We start from the raw sequence: 20,749 nt of genomic DNA on the forward strand, positions 1-20,749 counted from the left end.
TTTTACCTCTTAGCGGCATTCTCCAGTCTCATAGCCTCTCCTTGCTCTCCACTACAATGGCTGAATTGGCTTCTGCCCCTAAATACTGCTAAATCCCACAGCGATCATGAATCAGAGCTCTTAGCCATGGTAGTTCATAGATCAATATATTAACACAGACTAAAATCAATGATGGTTTGCATTAATATGCTAGATTTTGAATTGCAGCACCTTAGGACCAGACCCACTGCTCTTCAGCCAGTTTTGGAACTTGTAAGCACCACTCAGTGGATGTGATGGACAGCTTGAGGTGATAACCTCTTAAATTGTCCTAGCTTGGCTCAGCAAAGCTTGTCAAACAGAACTCATTAAAAACTCCTTTTCTCCTAATGCAAAAGAAGTACCTAGACCTTCCCTACTTCCTAGTCTAGCTTTCTACCCTTCTGCTGCTAGAAGAGATTATCTTTTATTCATACTTTGTGCCTGCAAACTCTTCCTTTCCATCATATGTTTTCTCCATATTTTCCTCAGTTAAATTCAGAATATACAGCTAATACTTCTCCCTTTTCCAATGTTCAAGACTTGTCATTTTGTTTAGCTAATCACCTTATTAGTACTTCTTGCCTTATGTATAGATTAAACCTCTTCAAGACTTTACATAATCAGAACGACATATAAACTATACAGAGAAAAACCTAGAAGTTTTCAGCTCAACAACTTCTAATACAGAAAAGTTATAATATTATCGGTCATGCCAATGTTTAGAGTTCAGTTTTGTTTCAGAAGCATATCCCATAACTTGGAAAAGTAGACATGAGTTGATAAAATATCTATGAATGCCTGTTAAATTCTTCCCCCTACACAAATACTGCAAAGGTCATTCATCTTATACATAGAATATTTACTAACTTAGTACAAGGCAACAGGGCACATAAATAACTAAGCTCTCTGTCATATGGCTGCACAACAGAATGAGCTAATTACAGTAGCCTTTTGTTTACTGTAAAACATAAATTTTTTTGGTTGTTTCTTTGTTCCTATTTAAATACAGTTGTGGAGACCACAAAGCATGTAAGATTGGAAGCAGAGCTGAGTATGTCCAATATTGTTCGGACATTCAGGTTTAACCGGGTTGCAGCTACAAAATAATTTTCTCCCAGCCTGAGCTGCAGGAATTTAAAAATATTTTTGCTTTCTCTCGTAGCTTGAAGAGTTAGTTGCTCACTTCACAGGTTCTCCTGACAGTTTTGTCTGACAAATTCCTTCTTGCTGCTCCATCGACCTAGGACACCAGTGATCCCCTTCATCTTTTTCATTGTCACTCCATAGATTTGTAGGTTTTTTGCACTGAAGACTGAAGTTTGCTAAAGAGTTTCTGTGTCTATACTGCAGTGGGAGTACGCAGGGGTAAGTAGCAAACTGCCAGCTCCTGCAGGGTTGAACTTGAAGTATAGGGAAGACAAATATGGATGCAAACAATCTTCCCATTCAGAACAGCCTTTGGTTCCTGTCCTGTACAGAGAGTTCCCAACAGCAAACTGCATAGGCTGTCTGTTTAGGTACTTTAAATTGCCACAGGTACTCACGCCATTTTCCAAATCATATTTTGGCCAAGACTGAACACAGTGCTGTGTAAATCACCAAAGACAGTCTACACATACAATTCATTCTGCAGAAAGTCAGTTGCATAAATGTAAAAACATCTGCGTGAACACAACACAGTCTGGTTAAATGGGAAGAAACCCAGATGTTTTACTCTATGTCTTACCTATAAATCATTTTCTGCTTGAGAAAATTAAACTGCAGCTGTGTTCTTGTGCTGACCCTTCCACGCTGAAGCACTTTGGTGGTCCATCTGACAACTTTTACAGCACCTCATCCTATTTCAGTAAGTCACTCCCATAGTCTCTCCTGCCTGCTAGGCATTATTCCTTGTTTGTATGTCTGGTTTGCTTTTCACTGCAACAATCTACAACACTTTGGTGGTACCTCGAATATCTTACCTGAAGGGAAGAAACTCCTCCTTCCTGCTTGCCTGTTGCAGTGCTTCTGAAACACAGACACAGCTGAGACATTCTTAGTCTATGGCGATAAAAAATATTACGTTTTGTAATGTAATTGCTAAATAATTGCTACCTTGTTTTCGTGGAGCAAGTCAAAACATACACGTGCAGTTGCAGACCAGCTCTGCCTGTTTTCTTAAGGATGGGTGTGAACTAGACTCTATTCGGACTTCAATATTCACAAAAATACATTTTGTAAGATAAGGCACAGAAAAGAATATTATGACTGTGGCACTGCCCAAGCTGGGCCAAACTGCAAGTGCTGTAAGCTGTAATCAGGATAAAGGAATTTGAAGCAGGAGTGCAGGAAGGAGGACCATACTTTTAAGACAGAAAACACATGTCTAACCAGACTCCAGCTCCCAAACCACAAAGAGCTGGACTGGATGCCAGAATACAACTTAATTTCATGTCAACATGGGCAACAGTCATAAAAATATCACTAGTAGGACTAATGATTCTTTTTGAAGAATGGACCTGGCATCAGAAACTCTTTCGTTTGCTGGAAATCTGTTCAGGCAGTACATAAATCATTCAGACTCCTTTAGCCCTCTTCCATCTCCACTGACTGCTAGAGAGCAGGAAGTTTCCCAGTGCCACAAGTGCAGAGAATGCTAAATAATTGCTACCTTGTTTTCGTGGAGCAAGTGAAAACATACACGCGCAGTTGCAGGCCAGCTCTGCCTGTTTTCTTAAGGGTAGGTGTGAACTAGACTCTATTTGGACTTCAATATCCACATCCTGCTTCTTAGTCTCTTACCAGTTGCTCAAAACTGTAACCAGTGCTTTGAATAAAGATGCCTTCTTCCCTCTGCCATTTGCCTGGTTAAAATGAAGCCCCTGCGCCCCCCCGCACCTCTGCCACCACCACCCCTCCCCCGCACATTTTGCATGACCAATATAGGACTCTTACCGCAGCGACTGTTCATAGGGAAGGTCAGATCACTTTTGCTACCCTCAATGTTGCCTTCATTATCTTCCTTGCTGCATTTCCTACTTTTTACAAACAGCACGCAGACACACACACAAAAGACAGAAAACATTCTACAGAACGAGGGTTTTGAGCGCTTGATAATATGATAAAAAGACAAGCAAAACGAAGATAAGGTAGGGAATTAAAAAAAAAAAACAGCAAACATGACACATTGACGTGTTACAATGTGTATGTACAATTTATATGTATTACGCACAATGACATTGTTAAAATGTCTTCAGCTTTATAAAGGTAAAACTCTGAAATTCTTTTGTAAAACAAATCCTAGAAAATTGTTTGGGTTTGGTTTTGCTTTTTTTTCCCCCGCTTAGGACCAATACATATATTTAAAAAGCTTTTTTAATATAAGCACAACTTTAAAAGTTTTTTATTTTTCCCTTTCTCCAGTAAAGCTTTTATCAACATCATTTCTCATTTAGACCAAGCCATACAATAGTAATTTCCGAAGCACGAACAGGCAGCAAGCTGCAAATGCAAATTACCAGGAAACCATCACCTTTTTTCCCTTACAAGCCTGAAATGCTCTGCACAAGTCAACATGACACAGTGACGTCTGAACACTTTGCTGGCAACATGAAGTGGAATTTCAGAGACAGAAAGTGTACTAGCCATAATATGACACGAAAGGACTACTATTTTGCTGCTTCTTGAGTAAGCAGGCATGGTTTTCTAGACAAGTAAGAAAAAAAACAGGGTTATTTTATTGAACATCATGAATATGTACCTTACAAGACTCTCTTTGCCTTTCTCCTATAGGTATATGGGATTTGCTCCCATGGATTAGTGCAAGGCTGCTTGAAGAACATTAGATGTAATCACCAACCTGACCTCATCAGAAACTGTATTCCCTTCCTCCCTCAACCTGTGCCCTTCTAATGTCATTAATTAGATATCTGGCCTCATGCAGCCTTCTTAATGATAAATGTAATGCAGTGCAGCAGCAAAGCAGCATAAAGACCATATCTATCAGCTCTGTGGGCAAATAGGGTGAAAAGTGAAAAAAGGATTTTCTGTCTTCAAGGAAGACACTCTGAAAACAGCAATTAAAAAACCCATGTCATGGAAACAAAAAACCACTCCAAAAACATAACAACGAACTCCCTTCATGCCCTCACACCAAAAAATAAGAAAACAAAGGGGGAAAAAACCCTCTTATTTGTTACCACTGACACTAAACAACACTACAGGATTAGAGCAGGTGTGTTTTTTTGACATGCCCCTCCCCCGAATATGAATACTTTTCAGTGTACATGTTAACTCTGACCAGAGGGTAAAGCCAGGCTTCTGAGAATGCACCCAACTGAGAGGAGGCAGTCTTTACTAGGATGTCTCCAGTGTGAAAAGGAAAAGTAGGTTCATAACAACCCCAGAGGAGGGTTTTAACAACGCATGGACCAAATGCTGAAGGAAAAGGGAGATATTCTGATACAAGGACAGCCAGGCACGCAAAGGACAGGAAGAAAGTCACACCAATGCCCCCACAAAGGAACCAATCTGGTGCATGGAATGGTGTGAACGGGGCTTACAGTGGCTGAGAAAGAGACAGGGAATCTTACACTGTGACAACTTGCAGACATTACTTAGCCAAAGACACTGCTTGCTTTATACAGCCAGTTTGTGGTCTTTGTGGTCTTTATGGTCTATCCAGGTGGCAGGTAATCTTAAACCCCATCCCGTGGGGGCAGCTGGTAGCGAGACTTGCTGGGCACAGAAATATCCTGTTCTCTTTAGTTAATTCCCGAGTCCCAGATGTCAGCATCGAAATCATGATGATGCATCCTAGACGGACCCAGTAAGAGAAGCTGTCCCATTGAATCCCCCCCCCCCCCCTTAATGAATGATCCCTTGTCACCCTCATTCTTACATCTCCTTTTTTTAAATTTTATCTTATTGCATTTTATTGTATTTTCATTTTTTACTTTTCCCACTGATTCCACTTTATAAGCACAAAGTCCTAACAGCTCTTCTGGAAGGACTTTATTTTCAAGTCAGCCACATAGATCAACGTAATAAACATGGAGCCTCAGATTTTATTATTCAGACATCAAAGTGCATTCAGTCTTGAGCATAAGATGCCAATGAATTAGTTCCAAGGTACTAAAAGCACTGAAAGATGTGTGCACAAACAGAAAACAGACATGAGCAGATCTTGTTTCAAATCAGTGCGTCTTCCTACAACTTCAAATGTTCTCATGGGTCATCAGGTCTTAGTTAGTCTAACATTAAAATATTTAAGGATAAACAAGTTTTTCATTAAAAATGTCTTGCTCTCTCTAGTCAGCAGGGGCACACTGTGCTCTATTCCACATAAATATGAATTTGTCTTCGAACATCTGTGATATAAATAATGTTTCTGTGATCATAGGAAACTGTTCTTTTTTTATTCATTAAATAGTGAGGTTCAGTCAATTTTCCTTTTCTAAACATACTTCTACTGAGGAAAATGACAGTGTTCACAAGCTGAACAGATACGTAACTCTTCAAAGTTTTAGCACATGTACATAATTTTAAATTCTCTAATCACATGTACTGATTTCAGCAGGAACATTCCAAACACATTAACTTAAGCATGAGCAGTCACCACAGCACAAGGTCCCTGAACAATAGTCTATACTAGCAATGCTATGCATTGCAATAATCAAATTTTCAAATGCAAATGTCCCATAGAAAAAGCAATATTCTCTCCATTCTCTCCATTCAGCCACAGCAAAAAAAAGTCTGACTCATTTTAGCCCTATTTTTAAAGCACTCTTTTAAGTATCTCCCTTAGGCAATGAAAGAATTTGCAAAGAGTTCTGGTGAAACATTAAAAAAATCTCACTTTTAATGTTTCGAAATCTTGCTCATTTAATTTTTTTCAACTTCACAGCGTTTTTAACACACAGAAGGAAGCAGATCAAATTGAAATACTTGCTGTTTGGTATATGCTAAATATAATATACCAAATAGGACATGATAATGGCTTCAAGGTAAAGAACAGAATAGTGCCAGCTGCCTCAAAATACACAGTATTGTGTGAACTAAAGAACGACATTTGCTACTATTCTACCATAAATGTTATAGTTGCAATTCAGTACTATACTGACACAAGGCACTGCATGGTTTTATATTTCTAACACAAAATTCTAACTTTTCCAGGTAATGGCAGTACAGTAATATTTCTCTTAGGTTCACAGATAAGGCATTTACGTATATTAAAAAAGAGTTATTTCACCTATTATGGCAAACTGATGAACGAAATCATCATGCTAATTTCAACACTGGGAAAATTTAAATAAAGGCTATTAATCCTTTCCACCAAGTCTAGTCACCTATAAATGCCTATTCGTATTGTAAGGATACATCTTTTGTAGGTGGAGACAAGATTTTTCTATCTCATTTTGGAACTTACAGAACGTAATTATTCTTGGCCTTGGGTCCCTCTTAGTTTCCTGCTCATGAAACTCTGTAAAAACGAAATAGGATTTTGAGGATTAGCAAATAATAAGAGAGACTGTAGCATTTATTTTTTTTCCTTTTGAGTTGTTTAAACAGAAAAACAAGTTTTCAAAATATCTTCATGTAAGAAAATGTTAAGAATTTCTTTTTTCTTCAATGCCCAATAAAAATTCTAGAACAAGTAATCCTTTTGGAATTTTACTATAGGAGTAAAACAAACAGGTTAAAATAATTCAGGCACGTTCTGGAAAGTACACTGTAGTGTATGCAGCTATCAAATTGCAATAGCTTCAGAGTTGCTTCAGTACATTTAAAATTAACAGATGCATTGTTCCTTCTCATGAAGACTGATGTTTTTTCTATCCTATTGATTTTTATTAACATAAATACAAATATTAACCATACATCAATAACGTAATGACTTTTTCTTTTGCAGCCCTAATTGTTGCTAAAGTATCTCTAATCCTTTCAAAAAATCCAAATATAAGCAAGTTTTAACTTGCACATCAGTGTTTTTCTCAGAAGCTGAAGATAATAAAACGGAATGAAGATGATGTAGAAATTATAAGGTAAAAAACCCACAGTATTTCTGTAGGCAATTCAAGGAAGCCAGAACTTGATTATAAAATATGGCAGTGTGGAAACAAAAAAAAGGTATACGCTTTTTTGAGTATGTGTAGGGACATTAGACAGAATATGAAACAAAAGTTTGTGGTCACATAAAGGAGTGTCTAAATTATAAGTTTTCTTTATCTTGAACATAATTTTCACAAGAGAGGGATGAAATATTGCCAATGGCATAAAGGAAATTATCTTGAATCTTCAGTCCTCCATGTGAGATACACTAGCCCTTTCAAAATGTCTTATTTGCTTGTTTGTTTGTTTCTTAACATTAGGCAGAGATGGAAGAAATCCAACAAATACAATAGTACAGAAACCCCGGAAATTGCTTCTTCCTGCTATTGAGCAAGGAGTTTTATTTGATCATGGAAATTGGCTCCTCTTTCTTCTGGTTTTATCTTATTTTTTCTGATGCTTATCCACCTAGATCTCCTTGCTTTTATTCTTTTGAAAAACATCATGCATTTGCAATGACCACAATTTTCCACCCAAGTTAAAACATACGTATGCTTTTTCTCCTCTCCTTTTCCCACTTACAGTGCACACAACCAAAAGCAGTTGAGCTAAGACAAATCATTTACTTAATCAAAAACTCACAGCCTCTGGTATTCTTTCATTATCGGGATTCATCGGCTCTAATCATCTTTAGTTCTCAAACCCAGAGGGTACAGGATAACAAGAGTTAAGTGAGTTGCTTAGGGAAAAGTCCTTCTAGGAGTAAGTCTAGTTGTCAATATTGAAAAGATAATCTAATAATCTATTATCCCACAGAGATTCATATTTTAATTTAACTTGGCTAATTAGACCTACAACTCTAAGGATCTGCAAATACCCTTTAATGCTATCGATGGTAGAAATCTTACTGCAGGTAAGGCTGTAACATTAGTTTGTTAGAGATTTAGATCATCTCTTTCTTCTAAATATTTAATGCCAAAAAGCAAGTCCTTTAAGGAAGCGTCATCTTCTAGCTCTCCCAAAAGAACGTCAAAAAGTCTCTCATTAGGTACCTTAGAAAAGAGTCTGATACAACTGTGAAGATAAAGCTTAATTTACAAATTTGTTCAAAGACCAGGAAGCTGACGTACAAAATTCATTGATGGGATATTAAAAACAATTAAAAGCTGGTAGTATCTTGATAGTGGCCTTTCAAGTTCCTCTTAAATATACATTCCAGACAAAGAGGAATGACAGTTTGCACTCACCAGCTTTTGATAAGAGGAGTTTTGAACTTACTTAGCCATCTTTCTTTTAAACCTGTTAAATAAACAACTTATTCTATTAATTTATTTAATTTTCAACTTTCAAACAGAACAAAATAGAAGAGACTATTTCAGTTGGAAGGCACCTACAACGATCGTCTAGCTGAACTGCCCGACCAATTCAGGGCTGGCCAAAAGTTAAAGCATGTTATTAAGGGCATTGTCCAAATGCCTCTTAAACAGTGACAGGCTTGGGGCATCGACCACCTTTCTAGGAAGCCTGTTGCAGTGTTTGACCACCCTCTTGGTAAAGAAATTAGGAAACGTCCAGTCTAAACTTCCCTTGGTGCAGCTTGGCCATGCGTACTATCACTGGATGCCAGGGAGAAGAGGTCAGCACCTCCCTCTCTGCTTCCCCTCCTCAGGAAGCTGTAGAGAGCAATGAGGTCGCCCCTCAGCCTCCTTTTCTCCAAACTAGACGAAGCCAGAGTCCTTAGCCGCTCCTCATAGGACAGTCCTTACAGCCCTTTCATCAGCAATGTCTTCTGAGGACCCCTTACTACTGAGTGGTGGTCCCAAGAGCTCCATCAGCAGACCAGCACTGTAAGAGGTGGGAGAGCAAAACACAGGCCAAGAGCATCTGCTTTGACAAATTACAGCTAGAAAGGGACAGGGAGGTCGGTTCCTTCCTCCTGGGTTTCCCTCACTTGCAGCCACCAGATGCTCATCAATCAGTCACTAAACCAAATGGATGGCTGCAACGCTCGCTGCAACCTGTAACACCACTCTTATTTTACCCATGTTTACTCCCTTGGATGCAAACTTGCCCAAAGCTAGCCAGGTGAATCAAGGAGACAGTTTCAGAAAAACTGCCTGCTTTCTTATGTAGTTTTACATTTTAATAACCACGTAGGACTAGTTGCCAGAACGGATCCGTGCAGAATTAAGTGTGAGGCTTGCAGTATGTGTGGGCAGTAGTTAAAGGAAGAGGGAAATGAAAAAATTTCACAACTGACCTTTTGCTAATGTTTCATTCAGAAGCAACAGAAAACAATCTTCTATAAATGGCAGAGAGGATTATGCCAAGTGTGAATGCTACAGTTACTCAGCAATAGAGGAAACAAGAGATGTCAAACATGTTTTCAAGTCAGAATCTCAAGCTATGCTTGAAAAAGAAGTAGTGGTCACTATTTCCCACGAAAGAATTGCAACATTATTTGTTATGTAAAACTGCAAACTTTAGGAATATTCATATATCCTCATATAAATGATAACTTATTACTAATGGGGTTTTTTTGGTAAATACATGACATATTAAAATTTAATTCTCTGTCATTTAGAAAAATTAATATGATTATTAATCTTCTAACTCATTACCACGAGTCACATGTTTAAATACATGCAGATACAAAATCCACTTGATTATTTCTTCTTCTATATGACTTTTCTGAAACTGTTGTTGCTTGCTTTCAGTAACCAGCATTAGTAAGAAGAAATAATATTCACAGGATACATACTGAATTTGAACAGTGAACTCATCAGGTGCATCTTCTATTCAATGCCGATGCACATTAGTGCACATGGGCCCTGTTTACAGAAATGTTATCTATGTCCTAAGTTAGGTAAGTTAGGCGTGAAATCCAGAAAGTTTAAATGTTTTCTGACTATACTTGCTCAGCAGAAGCCAGAGACTAGAAATCTGCTCATTCCCTCACCTGGCACAGTTGGTGTATGTAGTATCCCATTCTGAAATCACTTTAAAACACACTAAAGGAAGACTTCTGGGGCCACAGTATCTTTTAAGGTTATATGGAAGTTTTTTTGAAGTCTCAAAGCTAAACCTATGCTTAGCCAGCCATCTCAGAGGCTATACATTACATAGTTAAGAGTTAAATAAGTGGTTACAAGCTGAAATGAACTAGTGTTCAGGAACATTTGGTTCAAAATCAATAAAAATGATTTGTCAGTTGACAGATAAGACACGTCATGGAAATAATGATCAGAGTGTCCATTGCAGGTTGCAGGAAAGGCCTGCTATATCATATTGACTAGACTGCCTGTAAATAAATGTAACTTTCCTCTTTGATGCCATCTGTATTACCCTCAGCCCTTTACTGACAATCACCTTTAGGTAGGCAGCAGTGCTATGGAAATGTGATTAAATATAGGACGAAGAAGTACAAGCAAGGGAGGCTGATAAATCCAAATAGGCTGCTGCTGCACCATGAAGACTACCAGCTTTGGACTGAAAGTCCAGTTCAAAATCTGTGGATTTTATAACCTTGGACATGATTCTGTGTTCTTAACACCACACTGATTTCAGGCACAAGCTGACTCAGAGCATTCGAATGCATTTCTGGCCAATGTTTCCAGTTCAAAGACTGACTTGTTCTCTCCCAGGTCAGTAGGATCTGCAACGCTCACCTCCTCTCCAGCTTTCTTCCCTTCCCAAAGGTAGATACAACTTAATGCCTCGTGCAACACAAGGCTGATGAGTCATCCTGCTGACCTCCTGCTGTAATATATAGAAATGCTACATGTGAGGATGTCATACTCAATTTGAAACCTTTTAAAGTCTGCAGGTTGAAGAAATGAGATACATTTTTCTGTTTCGGCAAAAGAAAACAGAAGTGAATAGTGGTAAAATACAATAGTGTATGATGAGTATGAACAAGTGGGTTCAAGCGATCATTAATATGGTGTCTGGAAACTGTAAGTAAATGAATTGTCTAATGCCTACTGGTTGAAGCAGAAAAATATTGGTCTAAAAGCAATGGAAATTTTTTAGGTGTAACGAGAATGTGAAAAAAATCATCAGCTTTCAATTAAGTCTCTTACTGTGATTCATTATGACTGCATTTCAGGTCTTCCTGAATTGCTTTTGAATTCCTAATTTTACCAGGTTTCCCTTTAACGTATACTTACTCTTAAAGTCTATTTGCTGTCTTTACTTCTCAGTGTAGGTGTGAGTGACTGCATTTTGGCTTGCATGTATAACTTATTTATTACAACCCTGATTAAATATTTAATGCTATGGATAGGTTATGGAAATTGTGATGAATTGCTGAGAGCGGTGGATGCTAACAGTCACTTGTCATTTAGGACAGATGTAAAGAACCATTAAGCCCCTTCATGCAATTAGGCAGCTGAAGCAATAACTCTGACACAAGATTCTGTCCTTGTTCCTTTGCCCCAACACCCTAATTCTGGGAGATAACTAGGCCCGCATTCAACTACTGTTTAGGGAGAATTAGTAAATTATTTCAATCAAGCAGAAATATGAAACAGAGTAAGCAAGCACAAAACCGTCTCAACAGGTATAGCAGCATGTCTCCAAAAAAGCGTTAAAGTGAAGTTCTCACTTCTTGGCTGAGGAATGATCATAGGAGGCAATAAACAAGGAATATTCTCTTTTCTGAATATTGCCTAAGTCAGGAATATAGGATCTGGGATGTTTCTTACACAGAAATTGTAAGAATTTGATCAGTGATTTTTCATCCTAAGTATTTTTGCTGTTAACACCAATACACAAAGACCAAACTTTGGAAAACAAAGTAGTAAAAATAACTGAATTATGCTATATATTTTTTTCATTAGCCTTTGTCTTCTTTGGGGGAGAGTAACCCTATTTTCCACTCACAAAACTGGTGAACAAATGGTTCTGTAAAATGCTACATACAGTTAAAAAATTAGGCACGGTGTTGTTACCATGTGTCTGAGAGGAATGATGTCTCACAGACGTGGAGTGAACCAGATGGTACGACAAAGGAAATTGGGAGTCATTAAATTGCAGAGAGGGAAAAAAGTGTTGTGGAAGAAAATTAAAGAGCTAAAAGGCGCATATGCCATGCAAAAAAAAAAAAAAAAAGGAAAAAAAAAGAGAACTGGGGAAAATACTTTTGTATTTCCCTGTGAACTATTAAAGGCAAAAAGAGTGAAAAATGTTTTGAGATTTCTTTTTTATTTTGTTGTGGGGATTTTTTTGCTTTGTTTTCTAAAGGACAATATTGCTAATGGTTTTATGAGTCAGTATCAGTTCAGATAAAAGTGTCTTCAAAACTCTTCCTGTAAGCCATTTTCTTGTTTAATTATTTTATTCTCAAAAAAGGACTTGCATATTTTCTCCTCCTTTAAAGAGTAAAAAGACTACCTACTACCAGATTTAAAAAAAAAAAAAGTCTTTGAACTAAAATTAAGTATGGTATTTCAAGCTATTATTATTAAGTTGCATTCTGTACCATCAACGAAATGAGTCAGTATAAACCTAGTATCACTTCTTAGTCCTTAAGATTAGCTGTAAATGTAAAGCTGGCATAAATCACTGTAGTTACCAGCTGCTGTAAAGCTGTGTTGATACATGCTTGTCCTGCTCCTACCAATCATTAAAATCTAAAAGTTATTTACTAGTCTGGGTTGGTACAGTGTATGGATAGCAACCTCTACTCCAAGACTTCTGTTCTAGGACACTCAGACACTTGACTCTTGCACTAACCAAGGCTAGCGGCACTGGGGAACAAGGCATTCACCAAACACGTCAGGTCCTGGATGGCAATTTGGCCCCTGCACATAGCAGCTCTACCACCTCCACTATTCCCAGGTAGGGCTACAGCTCATTATAACTTAATTTACCTACTGATCCTTTGTTTTTCCAGCTCCTACCAGATTATCTAGTAACTTACAGCTGAGCAGATGTGATCAAGGCCTCAGTTATTTGAGAGGTTTTTTTGGGTAGGCTTCACCCTACACAGTCTCATTGTCCAAAGAAGAGCAACGAAGCTGGTGAAGGGTCTGGAGAACAAGTCTTATGAGGAGTGGCTGAGGGAACTGGGTTGTTTAGCCTGGAGAAGGGGAGGCTGAGGGGAGACCTTATCGCTCTTTACAACTACCCCAAAGGAGGCTGCAGTGAGGTGGGAGTTGGTCTCTTTTCCCAAGTAACAAATGACAGGATGAGAGGAAATGGCCTCAAGTTGTGCCATGGGAGGTTTAGATTGGATGTTAGGAAAAATTTCTTCTCCAAAAGGGTTGTCAAGCTGCCCAGGGAAGTGGTTGCATTGCCATCCCTCGAGGTATTTAAAAGAGCTGTAGATGTGGTGCTTAAGGACATGGTTTAGTGGTGGACTTGGCAGTGTTAGGTTTATGGTTGGACTTGATGATCTTAAAGGTATTTTCCTACCTAAATGATTCCGTGATTCTAAGGAACCGACAGACTCAACAGATAACACATTCAGGACCACTTCTATCTACATAATATACTTTTACTCAGGTAATTAGGTCCAATCTTGGATAGTCTGAGAATTTAGGATTGTATTTCAAGTCAAGACTTAGGAAAGACACTTCAGAAATAAAATTTACGAACAACTAGCAATAGATACCAAACAGCAAAAAACTCCTCCCTTATGTAGTGGAATGGAGGTTTTGTATGAGGGATTCTAGAAATTCCATTTTCAAAAGAGGGCCTTACTCTGCAACTATTAAATTAGCACCTTAGAAATGAAAAAAGTCCTCAGCAAAATACTCCTTCTGAAAGGAAAGCAAATATTGAATTTAAGAAAAAAAATCTGTGGCTTTTTTGTTAATACTTGTAATACTCTGAAACATAAAAATGTTTTGCAAAGACATTTCGGTTTCAGTGATGTTTTAACAGATCCTTTATCTTTTCCACATGTATCACATTGATTTTTCTCAGTCCTAATCTCCCCCTAATTTCATAAGAAGCTTTTTCATTCCAGAGACCTGTGTCTGGGATTTCCGAGTTCCCACCTACTTTTCCTGCCAGATGGGCAACTAAGCTCTGATTTCCTGAACTTCTGGACTCTCTCTTGAAGCACCAAGCAGGATGGCCAGCCTGGTACCAGGAAATTTGAGTGCCCTGACCATTTGTGTATAAATCTTGACATAACTCTTTCCATTTCAGGCTCTCATTGCTGAGCATTAAGCAGCGAATCTCATCAACACCTGACAAACTGATCGTAACTGTAAAGCAAATGGTACTTGTCGGACTTATTTTAACTTAAGTCTCTGAAATGCATTCTTACAGATGATACATACGACAACCCTAATTTTCTGAGAAATTTGTCAAGCCATCCCAATTAAGCGGAATTTCCACCACAGATTTTAAGTAGGGTATAGCATAACCCCCTTGTGTTTAATTCACTTTTCCATATAAATAGCACCAAATTACATTATCTTTGTCTTGACTTGTCTATTGCTCTGCAGATAGGACTCCATTAGAAAGCCCGTTCTTGAAGGAAAAGAAATCAAGCTTAATATAATTCTAATAAATTCGGGTTCTCAGAAAATTGGCTTCCCAGATAATGGCAATGATACTTTGTGTTACCTCTGCTCATGTGGATCGCGGAAAAACTCTATAGATATATAGGGGTTTAGTAATTTCCTTTTATACATAGAGTTTGAATAACACAATTATAATTCCTGAACTTCAATTGAGAAGAAATTATTTCAAACTGTATTGGAACCTTGTAGTTTGGAACTCGTATATGACAACCCCTCCTTCCTGCCCCCCAACAAAGTGGGAAAAGTATTGAGAGGGTGTAGTTTCTGCACCAGGCAGGAAGATGCCACATTCTGGAGGGTGAGAAAGTTACACATGCAATCAATGACCTTCAACAGCCAAATCTGTAATTTAATGTCATAGATACTGACCATGTAGGTTATCATAGTATCATACTGAGATGTTAATCCTATTAACAGGAATATCAGTTCAGAGAAGCTGATAGACAACTGCCTCCTCTGAAACACTACCTTGCTGATAAGGATGGAAAAGGTTATTCAAATGACTAAAAATGTAAATAAACAGATTTAATAAACAACACAGCTAAAGCTAGGACAGCAGTGTTGAATGAATATCCAGACATGCTGAGAAATTAATTCAAGGTTGGAGTATATTACCTGATAAGAAGTAAAAAAGGATCTAGAATTTGCATGTGTTCACCCACAACTCTGATATTACTGAGAAAAGTATATCTCGGGCACTGGAGAACACATTTCTATTGTTAATTTTATGACATCCTGACAAAATGCAAGGCCTGCTGCCAAATCCGCTATCCATCCATGCCATAAAGCTCTGCTTCCCAATCACATTTCCCAACTTCAGGCACACTTAGAAAGTGCAAATGCACTTTTATAATGTGTCCAGAAAGAATGACAGGTGGAGGACTGCAGCTGTATGAGCCTTTGTGTTGCTCCATGTGCTCTGTGAAGAGGGATCCAACCCACTGCTATCCTATATGTGCTTACCCTCATGTTGTCTGGTTGGATGCCAGACACAGGCACATGAAATTAGGAAATTAACTTGAAGTGAACAATCACCAACGTGATCCAGTATCCTTCAGAGCCCCATGAAAGTCCATATGGTGTGGATAAAACTTGTCTGAGCTAATTCTTTAAACACTGATCACACACATTACAAACTGCAGCCCCTCTTAGTTTGTGTGCTGCTTCTTCCAATTTAGCAATTAATTTGTTAATGGGTCGGTCTGTAATTCATAACAGGGTAGTTTAATATGGAGATGAATATCTAAAATAGAGATACTTATATTATGAAAGAAGCAAACAAATAACAGTCCTTTCTGTGTTTTTAGAAGTTTTCAATCATTTAAGGTTCCAACTACCTCTCAGTGATACATTCTTACATAGAGTGATGTTACTGCTCATCCACAGGGCGCTCTATGGCCCCGTACAGTAACAGTAAAAAGATCGCATCATCACGATTCTATACAAGAACAATTCTTCATAGATGTTAAATTATTACCTGATGGTGAGAAGATCCACACTGGAAGTGCTTACACGTGCAGTCAGTCCCATATTCAACACAGTCTCTTCTCATGTTTTATCTGATCTGATACTTCACACTGACGGAAAAGTATCAAATAGCAGAAGAAACATTCTTGAGATCAACTCATGTAAGTTTAAAAAAAAAAACATTCAGAGAAAAAGAATCATCAAATAATAATTCAGTGGGAAGCTATAGTCTGTTCGTAAGAAGAGAAAGCAGCTAAATATACTGAATAAATATTCACTCAGTCTAGCACAAATAGTAAATTTTACAAGTCCGCAAAACTGAAAGAGTATCTTGTGCTTCTTTTACAGCGACTCCTTGCATATGTAAAACTTGCTTGCTTGTCAAATTCTTTCTGCAAAGATGACAGTCTAAAGGGCTTGTCGTGTACAGCATCTGCTTTCAGATAATCCAACTGCACCATTCCAATCTTCCTTCCCACCAATTTAAATGAGGGAGGAATCAAGCGCATAGTCTTCACTGTGCTTATGACAGTACTTTGCTGTGTCAGGAAGTATAAAATGTCTGCAGGTATACTCTTTAATTATGAACTGATGTGCCCTAAGTAAAGTCACACCAATTGGCATTAGGTAACACACAGAGCTGCAAATTATTCTAATAGTTAGGCTGTTATAACAGCAAATGCTCATGCACCATCCAGACGTCTGTTTTGCTGTCATCAGCAAAATAAGTATCATTATTTTGGTAAAGCTAGGTAAGTCATTTTGTCTAACCAGAGCAAGTAAGGGGAGGTAGAGAATGGAAACCACTGTCACATTTTCTTCTAATATTTTAACAAACAGCTGTATTCAATCAAATGGAACACATTACGATTATCTCAAAAAAGCAGACAATAGCTTTTCTTAGATTGGTTGCCTCTGCCTAGAAGCCATGTGAAAGTTATAAAAGTAATTTGTATCAACTCATTACTATGTCACCTCATTTCAAGCCCCTGTTAGATAAGTAGCAATAAGCTCTGGGTTAGAGGACTCTACATTATAACCATTAGTAAAAACTCTAATGGCACCCAGCTGTTGAAGATTACCCTAGACAGTTATTGAGATTTAGGAGGGGCAGGTTTCTACTGATTTAGGACAGAATCTGTAGACAATTTTATCATTTATTCTAGAACTGAGGTAAAAAGCTAATTTCATGAAGAACACTCATGAATTATTTCCTTCCTATAGGTACCATAATGCTCTCAGTAGAATGCTCTTCTTGCTCTTTAATTCAAGGTAATGATGTTGCCGCATCTTCTGTTGGCACTTAAAACGTAGTTTAATGCCACATCGTCAGTCAAAACTTCTGTGTGATTTCCAAAGCATTAAATTATCTAAAAAACTGAGCTGTAAAATGAACAGCTTTGATGTATGAGAACTCTTCTGGGCTTTTAAGGGACCTTCCTCGTCCCCCCTCAGCTCCGTGGAATGAAGACGACTTTCTTATCATGTGAGAAAATCTGTTTGCACATGGGAGTTCATAGGAGGTATGTGTATGAAATCATTTCATTGTGCTCCTCTATAGTAACCGACATGGAATAACTCTTAGAGGTGTCTCGGACATCTACTTTTTGCTTATTTGTAATCAGTATTTCTGACAAAATGGCATATTTATTAACTTATTTACACCCTTCTGCAATAAAGTATCTGGTATAAAAACCCTAATCTATTGTATTCAATCGGTTTTTTTCCCTGTATATCAGACCTGAGAGTCCTAAATCAGCTTTTTTCCCTTTCTTCTTACCATGAATGGGGATTGGTAATAGTATTTCTTGGATCTGCACAGGCAGATCAGACTGAATACTCGCTCACTTTCATTTCATCATAGCTTACCTCAGAATAATGACTAAGCACCTGCAGAGATTAATACAGGTGTTCAGAGCTTTTTATAAGTGTTAAATAACAACTAGGTTTTTATCAATCACTTTGTTTTCATGTTTAGTCACATATATAGTAGGAAAAAAACCCAAAAGTGTTAAGAGGGGTTTTTTTTCTTCTTTAAAGTGAAGACCTTATGCAAGATAGAGCTAAATTGACGTATTTTTTTAATGGAAGGAGAACAATTACTTTAAATTTTCTAGTATTTCCAAAATTTCAACAGCCAGTTTATCTGTTTAGTAGAGTACAAACTTTGGCTAACACTTGATTATACATCTTCTCCTTATACTGTATTACACAAAGCTCTAATAACAGCATCAAATGCAACTCCATGCTTTGAGCAGATAATAAAGTGATAGACTAGGTACTAATCGTTATGGTTTCATGTTTATGTCACTAATAAAGATGTAACTTCTGTCAAAATGTAAAGGATTCTTGATGCTGAACATAGATTTAATGTAGTGCCTTTGTCTTGGGGTCAAAACCCGAAGAAAGAGCAATACGGAATTAGAGCGCCCAAGTAGAAACACTGGGAAGCACCATGAGATAATGTATCTGCTCTGGGGAGAAGGCAGAGTAATTTGTAATATTCATTAAAGACTTCCCAGGTCAGCAGGCTGAGTGTATGAAGGACAAAGAGGAATTATAAGTTTCACTATCCCTTCCTGGTGAGCACATGGTGTTCTTTTCTTCACCATATTTAGACGTGTCAACAGGAGCAGACAACCCCACAGTAGTACAACAGAATCACAAAAAACTTCTGATTTTTATACTAACCTTGATATTTATACTAATATAAAATAATCTTTAGTCCATCGCCAAACATCTGGATTTATCATTTTGTACTTATTTCTTACTTCTGAGGAGAGAGCTGGAGGACTTACTGACTCGCCTTTTTCAAAGCATTTGTTCCTGTCATAGATAAGCTTTTGGGTGAAGGAGGGGAGGTGGTGGGGAGAGTTGCTTGGGTGGTTTCTGTTTGTTCATTTGTTTGTTTCCAGCTACAGAATATTTACTTGTGACATATTACATTGTTAGAACTTGCTGTGTTTATCAGGAACACGCAGCCTAGTCAAATGAGTTTTCAGTTTGAAGAACACTAGTGTGCAAATTCAGAGGAGACAGACACTTATCAAGGCTGCTCTTTTGTTCATGGAGAATGTTAACAACGATGGTTCAGAGTTTACTGATAAACTCACTCAACATGCTACGTTACAGGACAACATCATGCACTTAACAAACCAGCAGATGTTATAAATAAAGCTGACTAACTGAAGGCATAAATGAAGAAATGATGGGATAGATATATTTACTGTCATTTTTTCACTCTCTTGTGGCTTCCATTTCTCTTGTTTTCTTTCTTCAAAAGTGATTATTATTGGAAAGTTCATACTCAAGTGAAAATGTATTTTAACAACTTTGGCACATTCTGAACCACTTGCAATCAAGTAGTTCATCTGAAAGGAACAGTATTTAAACAATGACAGAACACACAGATAGGGGCTATTCAGCTTTAGTAGCTGAGAAATGAATTTATTCCTATGAATAATTCTTTCTTCATCTATGAGACACTGTAGCATTTCTCTTAGCAGCCTCATTTAAAGTGTAAATTTTACAATATAAAAAGATAGTAAGAATTGTACCTGGAAAGAAGTTCTACAAGACAGGAAATGAATGGCTTATTTAAATACATTTTGGCATATATCTACATAGAGCTACAACTCTAAAAGAGCGAACGAAAGCTGACGGGATTACAACATCAAGAGAAGGGAGAACTGTATCTTGTTTTCACAGTTGCCCCAAAATACACACTTATTATTGTGGGGTTTTCGAGCCTTTTCTATTCCCTGCCTCCTCCAGGCAAAGAGATAATGGTTGAGGAGTGGATGGAGTCACATTTCTGCTCTCCTCCTACTTCACTGCATCAGCCAGCATAACTGGCTATGTGTATATAAAGAGAGGTGAAGGGAGACAGAGGAAACCCTGCACCATGTCCTACAGCATTCAGCTGGTAAGCAGGTATAAACCAAGTGAAGTCAACAGATGCCAACAGAGTGCTCTTTCACACCATTTCCCCTTAATCAAACATTTATCCTTCAATGCCTCAAATAAATCCTAATCCAAAACCAATTTCAGCTATTGCTTCAGTAATAGATAGGGTATAGATATACTGCTGCAAACTGTTTTACGAACCAATGAAAAACGTGTAGCTCCTGTGAAAAAAAATTATGAGAAAATGAGAGTTATTTTATACGTGTAGCTCATGTCTGTGTGGCACTGCTCACTGTGTCCTCGAAAGATTAAAAATAAAATACTGAAATAAAAAGTAAAACCAATACATTGAATATATCTTTCTATATTCTTCTTAGACCTGTAGATCTATTAAGTGCTATGTAGGCTTCCACACTGTAAAAAGATCTGACAATCAATGGCAAAAGGTGACACAGAAACCACTAATAATAGGAGATGATGAGACAGGTTCCAGCTCCTGTCAACCAAAAAGACTGACCTCCTTGACTAATCATTTGGATTCATTCTACCAGAAAACCTAGATAATAAAATTCACTAAGAGTGCACTTCCATTAGTTATTGCACTGAAAGGGTTAAGAAGCTGATGGTAATAAGCCTCATTGTATATAATTTCCCTTTTTCATCTTCCTGCTGAAAACTGTCTTTTGCTGAACAAGTTTTAAATGAGTGAATCAACATGATTGCTCATTTCTGTGTAAATCACGTTTACAACTTTCTATGTGTGACCCTTAGTAGCATAATCAAAAATA

General features: G+C 37.7%; 1 long non-coding RNA gene across 1 annotated transcript in view; it reads right to left on the bottom strand.

The window, feature by feature from the left end:
* Nucleotides 1-16,074: 16,074 nt before the first annotated feature.
* Nucleotides 16,075-20,749, bottom strand: part of LOC135313290 (uncharacterized) — a 163,489-nt gene continuing 158,814 nt past the window's right edge. The window contains exon 5 of the long non-coding RNA XR_010372909.1: nucleotides 16,075-16,165. This is a non-coding gene — a long non-coding RNA (uncharacterized LOC135313290). The remainder of the gene's footprint in view (nucleotides 16,166-20,749) is intronic.

This window comes from Phalacrocorax carbo, chromosome 4, assembly GCF_963921805.1.
Source record: "Phalacrocorax carbo chromosome 4, bPhaCar2.1, whole genome shotgun sequence".
Taxonomy (NCBI): Eukaryota; Metazoa; Chordata; class Aves; order Suliformes; family Phalacrocoracidae; genus Phalacrocorax; species Phalacrocorax carbo.